At 38.9% G+C, this 10815-nt stretch overlaps 1 long non-coding RNA gene across 1 annotated transcript; it reads left to right on the top strand.

Annotated features, from left to right (window-relative positions):
• The first annotated feature begins 9046 nt into the window (after nucleotides 1-9046).
• LOC148997133 (uncharacterized) lies at nucleotides 9047-10815 on the top strand. The gene is made up of 2 exons (XR_016146004.1): nucleotides 9047-10431; nucleotides 10660-10815. It is a non-coding gene; the product is annotated as an uncharacterized LOC148997133 (long non-coding RNA).

Here is a 10815-nt window from a genome sequence, read left to right as displayed (position 1 = left end):
CTTGACACCTATACAAAAATCAAAACGAATCATTAGTAAATGAGAAGTGTTTTTATTTACATTTATGCATCTGGCAGACACTTTTATCCAAAGCTACTTACATTGCATTATCCTGTACATTATCCTGAACCCACAACCTTGCGTTGTTAACGCAATGATCTTACCACTGAACTACAGGTATTTTTTTGCAGTTGAAACAACTGGGCAGCTTAAGGCAGGCATACACTGTGCGATGTCTGTGCGATTTCAGCAAGGTACCTACTCACACTGAGCGAGTAAATCGCATGCGATGCAAAGCCAAAGTTTAGGATTTATGTGCTCATACTGTACGGTCCGATCGTCGAGCTGCGACTTCACTGTTCACACTATACGTGTAATATCTGCAATAACCCCCTGGATTGCGCCTATTTACGTGTATGTATCCAGGGATATTGTCAAAACAAGCATCTGCTAGTATCAAGATGATTTAGCATTTTCAATTTATACATTTAATCATTATTGGTATTATTGTATTATCATTATTAGGGGAGGCCTATAGGCTAATTTTATTATTAAATTGAGCCGCTATTATAATTAATTTGCCACGCAATATTTTCACAGCACATAACCAACGTGCTGTGAGGATAATAAAATATTACATAATCTTACTCCCCATTAAAAATTGTCTAAAACATTTAGGTCGATTACAATGAATTATAGGCATATAAAATAACTATTAACAGTCTATAATATGTCCGAACATTGACATAATTAATCATCAATGAAAATTAAAAACAGGTTTATTTCAAAAACATTGTTTGACAAATTAATAAAAGAGGTGTTACATCGCAGGTGGCTTGGAAGACGGTGGGTAATATTATCCATTTTGCAACACGAACTGGAGGTAAGCAACAGTAATTTGTAGCTAGTTTGAACCACAGAACTTAAAGATCTCCCTCTTTTCGTTTTTATTTTAATTTTATTTTTTGCTGCAGATGAAATGGTTAAACTTCTGTTTTCGCGCAGGTGCAGTGAGGGAAAAAACACTGAGTTTAGGGCAATCGGTTCGTAGCTTTGCTTTAACTGTGCGATATAGTCACGAGGAGCGACCAAAATTTCTGACATGCCAGAAATTCATCCGACCATCCGATTGTCAATCGTGAGAGCCTAATCGCCTCTCGTTTCTCCCTGTACACTGCACGAACATTGCACGACAAACGACGCACGACAAAGCTGAAAATCGGTCCGACAGGAAAAAGAGTCGCACGAGTCAGAATTCGGCTCAAAATCGGACAAAAATCGCACAGTGTATGCCCGCCTTTAATCATTCTCTGAAGATGCTGCATCAGGGCAGCATTTTCCCCTCCACTCTCAGAACAAGTATACAACCTCCACACCCTCACAAAGATAATGGAAGAGCAGTTAAAAACATTAATTGATACCAGTGATATACTTACAATTCAGTTACGTTCTATTTCATGCAACATGGGGAACAAAAGGAATCCTGTGTCAGCTTCACCAGGGTTGGTTGGCTGGCAGACAGACAACTTTACGAATCAACTGCTGTTTGCCGATAAGTCGACGTGTAGTTCTACTGATATCTCTAACACGGACGATGTTGAGCAGTTTAGAATCACAAGGATCAGTGAAGAAACTCTCTGTGTTACATTGGCGTAGCACATCGCAAACCAAGGTGCCTTCTTCATGCATTTCCTTCACAAAGACATAGTCCTTGTTCTGAAGAATGAAACAACAATCTCTTGGCCTTGTGGATATGCGAGTAAAGCTCTCTTTGGTAAAAGGCTTAGATTTTGTAGAATTTTCTAGTTCTGATGGACGCTTGGCAACTTGGGCTATAGGATTGCGAGATTGTCTGACCATTTTCTTTAGAGTCTGCAGGTAGTTCTCAAATGGAAAGCATGAAATCCCATTCAGTGAACAGTTGAAGTGTTCCACATTATCTGGTAAGTGAATTAGTGAATGAACATTGTATACAGCGAAGGTTTTTCCATATATAGCCTCACTCTTCTTCACATAGTACAAGAGTAGCTCTCGGGCATAGTCTAAGTGTTCCTTGCGGTCTGCATCATCCGAATTCAACAGGACTGACACCCCAACCATCAAGGAAAGAAAGTGTTTGTATACAGCATGTGAAACCACTTTTCTTAGAACCACTGGTCCAGTATAAAGGAGAAACTGTCTAAGTTCCGTAGCCTTCCATCTGTCCAATTCCATTAAAGTCCCCGTGAAATCAAAATTGAACCTATTTACTTTGTTAGCGCATATTACTAGTCTTGTGGTGAACAATTAATCCGTGCAAGTGAATATATATATAAAAAATGTTTTACCTTAGTTATCTTTAATCAAAATCTGAAAAGTTACTTCCGGTCTCGAACGGTTTCTTTTTCTGATGACGTAGGTTTCACAGTTTGGGTGGGGAAACGCTTAACCACTCCCCTCAAACCGTTAGTTTGCTATGAGCGAGAGATGGAGAGGAGGAGCGCTAGAGTAAAACCCTGCCCTCTGTTCAATATTCCGTTTCACTTGGAAATACGTCACAGCACTGGAGAAAAATCGTTTGCAACTTCCGGTTCACGGGGACTTTAAAGGGTTAGTTCACCCAAAATTGAAAATTCTGTCAGTATTTACTCACCCTCATGTTGTTCCAACCCCGTAAGACCTTCGTTCATCTTCGGAACACAAATTAAGATATTTAAGATATTAAGATCGCTCCTGCATACAGTCCATAGGCTTCTTGAGGGACTGGCTCTTGCTGTACCCGAAAAAGTCATTAAAGACATCGTTAAAATAGTCCAAGTGACTACAGGGGCTCAATCTTAAGTTTATCAAATGACGAGAACACTTTTGTGCGCAAAAAAACAACAAAAAATAACGACTTTATTTCAACTATTCGTTTATTTCTCCATGAGCCTGTAAGTCAGTTTACGTAGTGTGATTGCGTAGAGCTACGTCACACGTAGGCTCACTATTGGCCGACGCTGGTCATGTGTGTGTGATGCGTGTGACGTACAATAACAGAAGCTTACGCTATTAAACTAGTAACCTGACTCGCGCAGAGGGAGAAATAAACGAATCTGTTAGTTGTATTATCCATCTATAGAGACACAAAAACAATAAATTGAATTTAGCATATAGAGGTGCTAAAACAAATATTTTTGTGATGCAGACATGGACACTTCTGCAGTAATATAGAGCATAAGAGATTATAGCCTACAAAAAAAATTATTTCCATTAAAAAAAAAATTCCAAACGCTCTATGTAGCTCTGCCCTGTCTCTGTAAGTCAAGAGCGAGAGTCATGCTGCTTCGACTTCACCTCGAGCGTAGCAACCAACGACTCTGGCGCGCACTACTCTTTACGCAAGGCGGCGTGATGACGTACGTTTCAACGTTCATCAACATAAATCCTTCCCAAAAAAATCTTTTATTTTTTAACGTGTAGCCTATACATGTATAACATTATGTCATACTAGATTTGCATCAAATTAGACACAAAAAAATAATTAATTGTTTGTACAGCTGTTGAGAAACCCGAGAATGGGAAAAAGCTAACGGCGCCATCTACAGGTGGTGTTATGAATAGATAATGGGCATTGTAGGCCCTACATTTTTCATATTTAAAAATTAAAAAAAAAAAAATGGAATTTGTGAAAAATAAATATGATTTTTTTAAAGAGCCCTAGCATTGCATCTATCAGTTGAAAACAAGAACATCGAAATAATTTTAAAATATGTAGACTAATGTAAATTTTCCATAAATTAACATGTATTTGTAAAACTATATATAGTAACATTATAGGGTATTACAATTTCATTATCAATTAATTTTAAAGTATATAATATCACTATAAAAATAAAAAATATATACTTTTAATAAAATAAACCCAGGATTTTCTTAATTATAATAAAAAAAATGAAAAATGAATGCAACATCATGCTCTTTCCAAAGATGTTGCATTTTTTTTTTCATTTTTTATTGTAATTAAGCAAATCAGTATATTTTTGTAAAATATAATAATTACTGTTCACCTCTTATTTCATAGCAGTAATTTACAATCTTTAAATAGTTTTTTGTTTATTTGTTTTTAACCACAGAATTTACAGAAATCCACTTTCATGCAGAAATCCAACAACTGATTCAAAATATTTGTCATATGGATGCATTTTGAGGCCCCAGTAAAAAAAGAAAGAAAAAAAAAACTAGGCTACTTTTTCACACATTGTTTTGATATACATTTCACATCAAATTGACATTTTATTTCCTGATGTCAAATCAACATCGATTTAATGTCAATGAAATTGACCTAAGATGTAGGGAACAGAAAAAACAGGTCAGATGGATTCCTTTGTTGGGCCTCTTTACAACCACAATGAAATAATTACGAAATATAATGAAAATATCCATATCCATGTTATACACGGTGGTCAAAATCTTGACTATTTGTTGATGTCAAATTGACGTCAAGGTGCCCGCTGGGATTGGTTAATGTTTTCAATAAAAAGCAACCTATCTACAATGAACAGAGAGAGAGAGAGCAAGATACAGAATATGGTGGGGAAGCAACGTAAAAAAAGGGCACTGAGCTTCATCAGAGGAACTTGACGTTTTCTGGACGAGGTGAGCTTGCACAAGGTGACACTGTTTTACGGCTTTACCTATGCAACAGCAACAAAAAAGAGCTATGGAGCGACATAGCAAGGAACATGGCTGCCTCCGGATCAGGCACACCAAGGTCCTGGCAGGGCGTTAGGAAAAAATGGCTTGATTTTTCAAGGCAGGTTAAGGTGAGAGGTTCTGCTGTCTGTAGAGACCGGCGGGGACCAGTTCAGTGCAACCCTTAACAGCACATGAGGAGAAGGTACTGGCACTGAGAGACACAGTCTCACATGGAATCCCTGGGGGGATATCATACACAGGAGTATAATGCATAACCACAAGGAAATGTGTACAGTTAGGACATAACATGCTCTTTTTGTTTTGGAACATACAGCAATAACAAAACAAAACAAACACACACAAAAAAAACAATCCCTCTTCCCTCCCTACCCAGCCTTATCCTACCGTTTAAATACTACTTTATTATAGTTAGAAAAAAAACACATTAATTTCCATTGCCAAGAGAGAGATAGTGAATCAGAGGAGACCACACTTTTTCAAAGTATGGAAGTTTATCCAAAAGTATATATTTTATTCTCTCTAAGTAGAGAGTGTTTGTAAGATCACTGAGCCAAAACTTTGTAGTGGGTGTTTCTTTATTTTTCCAATGCATGAGAAGTAGCTTCTTTGCGGTGATGAGACTATAGGACAGGAGGCATTGTTGGTAACTGTTTAATCTATTAATTTCATCTGAAATTCCTAAAATAATAATGAGAGGATTAGGCTTCAATTGTATTTTAAATATCTTAGAAATTAAAATGAAGATATTAGGGATTGATGTCAGAAGAGGTGAACAGGCCTCATGTTCCAGGTCATCACCATCCCCCAATGTGCCATGCTCCTCAGAAACCGAGCTACCTGCAGCACTCTCCTCACCTGGCAGCCCCGAGCTGGAAGGGTGCACTACGCCACCACCTCCCGTACACACGTCTTTGCCAGGACTTCGCTAAACGACATCACGACGTCGCTCCACAATCTCAGAAGTACCGTACGGATGAAACATAGGACGTGCGTACGCACAGAAATATTCGGATTTATAAAACCGTGCGCACGCACATCCTACGCATTTTTCCCTTAATAAATCACAATCAATTCTAAATGTAGCGCAGCTTTTGCGGCTTCATGTCACGCCCATAGTTGCCCATAAATAGTCCGTGAAACGCCCACAAGTTAATATTCATCGATTGAGAAATCATGTTAAACACAGAGAGGAAATAAAAAAACCGTAACTTCACTCAATGTGAAGTAGAAGTTATCGTTGGCGAGGTGAAAAAGAGGAGAAAATGTTGTTTGGAGGGCACAGTGTGGGCATTACTAATGCCAAAAAGGCACTTGAGTGGCAAAAGGTTGCAGACGCCGTAAATGCTCACAACCTCGGACTGTGGCCGAAATAAAAAAAGAAATGGTCGGACATCAAAGTCGAGGCAAAAAAGCTTCTCATTAATTCAATTAGAGAGGTGGCCAAGGAGTTGGGCGAAATCAAGACTGTCCTAACTGAAATAAACTGAACAATGAGGGAATTCTTGAATAAATAATATATTTTATTCCACACCTTTTGTTGTGAAGATGATGCGTTCACACTGAATCCTTCGATTTAATCGCCACATCTTCTGAGCGCAATATCAGCCATTGTGCGTCATTACGCATTGTGATTGGGCATTTTATTTCCATCCATTGCATCTGACAAGCTACGGATGTTGGTTATAATCTACTTGGAAATGGGAAATACTTCAGAGCAAATGTAATTTCTTGCAGCTTTCTGAATGGTTGAGACACGTCATACGTTATTTTATCAAAAATAAAACAAACTAATAGGCATATGCATGAATACCATGATTCCGTAGCTGATGAAAACATTTTTACTGTGAAAACAACTTTCCCCAGTGGACAAATAATACATCTATTTATCGATCTATCTACAGCCTAATATCTCCCTATTATCTATCTATCTGACTGACGACCTAATTGCTATATCTACTCCGTTAGACGGACATATTGGCGAGAATATCAGTTTTGTACATTATTTCGTTCTGTTTACTGTCTTATTTATGAGGATGAATTGTATAACATGCTAATATTATTGAACAACATATTTCACCTTTCTTTTTGGAAATAGGCTATGTGTTAATTTGCATTTTTGTTGCAGATCGATCAGACGGGTGTTCGTGTAGGCTTTTAATTGTAAGACTTGCTTTGTGAAGTCTTTGTGTTATTTATGTGAGGCAGCATTGCCTTTTATTTTATACAACCGTCTACAGTTTCACACGCTTTCACGTGTTTTTTGTGTGCCGACGGTGTCGCTATTTCTCATTTCACCCGTTTTTGTGCGTACGCCTGGGTCAGAGCTTGCGTGAAGGACCGCACATTTTACCGTCAAGTTTGCTTTTTATAAACACCAACTATTGCGTAGAGAGCGGCGTACGCCTTCTTTTGTGCGTACGCAACGTTTAGAAATGTGGTCCCAGGTCGGAGCAGGCTGTGCAGGCGGCCAGGGCGGGGCAGGCTGTGCAGGCAACCAGGGTGGAGCGGGCGGAGCAGGTTGTGCGGGCGGCCAAGGCGGTGGAGACCCCTCGGGCGGCCACGGCGGTGAGGACCCCTCGGGCGGCCACGGCGGTGAAGACCCCTCGGGCGGCCACGGCGGTGATGCCCTATACACATGGTATATATAGACAGATTAACAGGATGAGACACAGGTGAATGCAATCAGTGATGATGAGTCTGGGCAGTGAGTTCTGGGAAATGTAGTTTGTGAGTGAAATGATCAGTCTGATGTGGAGTGCCCTCTAGTGACTCTCAGGGGCACTCCAGCTGGTGATCGTTACAAAATCGACTAGTCGACTGGGAGATTACAGCCCTAGTTATTAGGGCCAGAGCACAGATGGTATGAGGACCCTATTTGAATTGCTTCATTTATTAGTACTGTTACTGTTATTTAGGTATAAATGATTGTAGTTGGTTTGGGTTAATTTGTTTTATTGTGAATTTGTTGCGCTTGTATTTAGCCTACTTATATTTATACTTGTATAAGTGTACTTTACAATTTTAATATATGGTTCAATTTTAAGAATTTTTTATTTAATTTATATCAACAAAAAAGCCGTGTTAAAAAAAGAGAGCCTCAAAACGATGGTGAATTAGATTAAAGTATCGATTTAGGCTAGCCTGGATGCCAGCCCGAACTCCGCCCACAACATTTTTTGGACGGGAAGTTCGGTCTGGACTCGATCCATTGAGGAGTAATTATGATCGGTTCAGAAATCATCGGGCCAATCAAATTGCCAGGGCGGGCTTTATACGATGATTGACAGGTGGTCTTCAGTAATGTAATCCTCACGTCATCAAATGGGCTTGTCAAAGATGACTGCAGCTGGAGAATTGAGATGTATAGATTCCGCTGTCGCGTCTTTTGTAAAAAAAAAAATCGACAGCGCATTAATTTTAATAGACAAACAGAGAAATTCAATCAAGGGATTTGTCGATCGGAAAGATATTTTTGGCGTCCTTTCTACATGATTGGGGAAAAGTGTAACTTATCAGCTGGCTCTGACGGTCGTTAAGAAAATGGGACGTAATGAAAAGGGTCGTTGTGGTTTCTCCTTTGGTGGCACTCATGGAGAAGTAAGTAAAAGAAGTAACACTCGTTATTTAACTTCTAAAATAAATAAAGTAGGCTACGTTCTGTATTTGAAAACTGCGCTATGCAAAGGAGTTGACTTATGCGTTGCTCTGATTGGTTGGTAGGTCTACCGACTATCCAATTGAGTGCAGAGGGTTTTTTTTTCCTGGTTCGGTTACGACACGCCTCATAATCAAAGCCTATAGAGCAGTTTCAGACTCATATTCTTTCTTGAATATGAGTATGACGAAGTCAGGCTAGGTTTAGGCACCAGTACCGTTTAAAAAAAAAAAAAAAAAAAAACGATACCCAACCCTAATGTGTCACCACTCAACAAAATAAGTTCTACTATTACACCACCATTTATAGAAAAAAAAAAGCATCCCGGAATAATTTCCTGGAATTATGTTTTTGGAATCTTGTTTTTCAGGTCATCAAGTGCCAAAGATCAAGAAACACCCATGTCTGACAGGGAAACTCAACATGAAGGTGGAATAAAACATTTATAGGATTATAAAAGTTTTCTGTTTTCAGTTTCCTCTGTAGCCCCTTTTTGGTTTGAGATGTTGTAACAATAACATATACTGTTAACTAGGTGATGATGATGATGAAGACCCACCACTACCAAAGATGCCACGTACTGTAAGGACACCTCAACACCTGAGTAAATTGTTTAAAACCTTTTTGTTACCCAATTACATAGCTGCTTTAAATTGTCAATTAAATATTTATGTAAAGGTTTTTATTTTTATTTTGTTTCAGTCACCCCAAGACCAGAACATTTTGCAGAAAGAAGAATGAGAAAGTTTACTAATTCTGTCAGCAATACATTCAGAGAAGGCAGAGAATCCTTTGAAAATACAGCATTGTGTTCTGTTACTTAATTGGCTTGTCAGTCAGGCTTGTTCAAGCTGTGTCACCACTAGGGGTGTGCAAAGCAGCCGGTATTTGATTCCGGGAGATTTGAACTAATATGTGGGCAACAGGGAGCCGCTATCAACCCTACAAACAAGGGACGTCCCCCGGACTTTTCAAACGTCCCCTTAGGTCCGCATTAGGTCCGCTTTGTAACGTTCCCTAGCGGACGTTCGGAGGACGTCCGCACTTGGTCCCCTTTGTAACGTTCGCTGACGGACATTCCGATGACGTTCGCATTTGGTCCCCTTTGTAACGTTCGCGGACGGACATTCCGATGACGTTCGCATTTGGTCCGCTTTGTAACGTTCGCTGGCGGACATTCCGATGACGTTCGCATTTGGTCCGCTTTGTAACGTTCGCTGGCGGACATTCCGATGACGTTCGCATTTGATCCATTCTATAACGTTCGCTGACGGACGTTCTGAGGACATTTGTCCGGGCCAGTTTGCGAACGTCCCTATTTCGTCCCTCACCTGGCATTTCCATGACAACACTTAACCAGTCGCCCATGTTATCATCAACTGAAACTTTACAACTCAGACAAACGAATAATTAAACTAAAATATAAATGCAAATATTTGCATTGATTGTAAAATTAAGTTAATGCTAAAATGTTAGTGTTTTAATGTTAAGATAATGTTCATGTTACTTCATGTAAATTCTAATCACTAATTAAAGATGTATACCACGAGTCTGTTTTCACCCGTTATAATTTAAACATCAAAAACATGACAATTGATTCAATTGAATATGAGCTATAATTTATAAAGGCTATTCACATGCACAGAGATTGAATCCCAGGAGCTCTAATGCATCGACTTCAAATGATGAATGCAGCCAAGGAAAACGTGAAGAATGGAAAAGTGGATAATAACAGGTAAGACAAATAAAAGTATCCTAAACATTTACCTGTCAAACGTTGGTCAGGAGAAGGTGACTGGTTTTATTAAAAATAATTTATTTTAGGAAAAATATTGTTATAATTATTGTACTTAAGACTGATAGCACATACATAACAAATAACAAAAAACAAAACAAAAAAAACATTGGAGAAACAAGCGAGTGACGATCAAATCATAGAATATGCGGCTAAGCGAGTGACGTCATTCCTTATGTACGCGGTTTGTATCACAGTCTATGGTTTGTATCCATGGCAACGCTCAGCTGGGTAGCGTAGTGACAGTTAACGGTCCTTCTCAGACGCAGCCTTGTGTTTCCTCTGTCCGTCGTCTGTCTAAAAGGTATTTTTAATTATATTATTATAAATTAGTCACCATAACCACTGTCCATCTTCAAATTATATGAAAATGTTACCTTTTAAAACGTTTGCTGAAGTTGTCCGCAATGTACCGCTGATAACCGTTATATGCTAATATGAGTAGCAGCTACGAAGCTAACAGCTGAAAATGAGACAACATTTCACATATTGATAAAATCATAATGGAATATGTTCATTTTTGTTGTTTTAGGTAACGTTAGACGCCGAAGGGGGAGAGCCATCGGATTAATCCCACAGCTGACCGACAAACACACACACACACAGCTGCCAGCGCATTTGAAGACACACACACACGGAAATGCCACCTTTACAATTGTTTTAAATAAATAATGTACTTTGTTCCTTA

This window comes from Pimephales promelas, chromosome 2, assembly GCF_988280905.1.
Source record: "Pimephales promelas chromosome 2, fPimPro1.hap1.1, whole genome shotgun sequence".
Lineage (NCBI taxonomy): Eukaryota > Metazoa > Chordata > Actinopteri > Cypriniformes > Leuciscidae > Pimephales > Pimephales promelas.
Note: the sequence above shows the minus strand (reverse complement) of the source record. Positions and strands in the feature narration are given on the sequence as shown.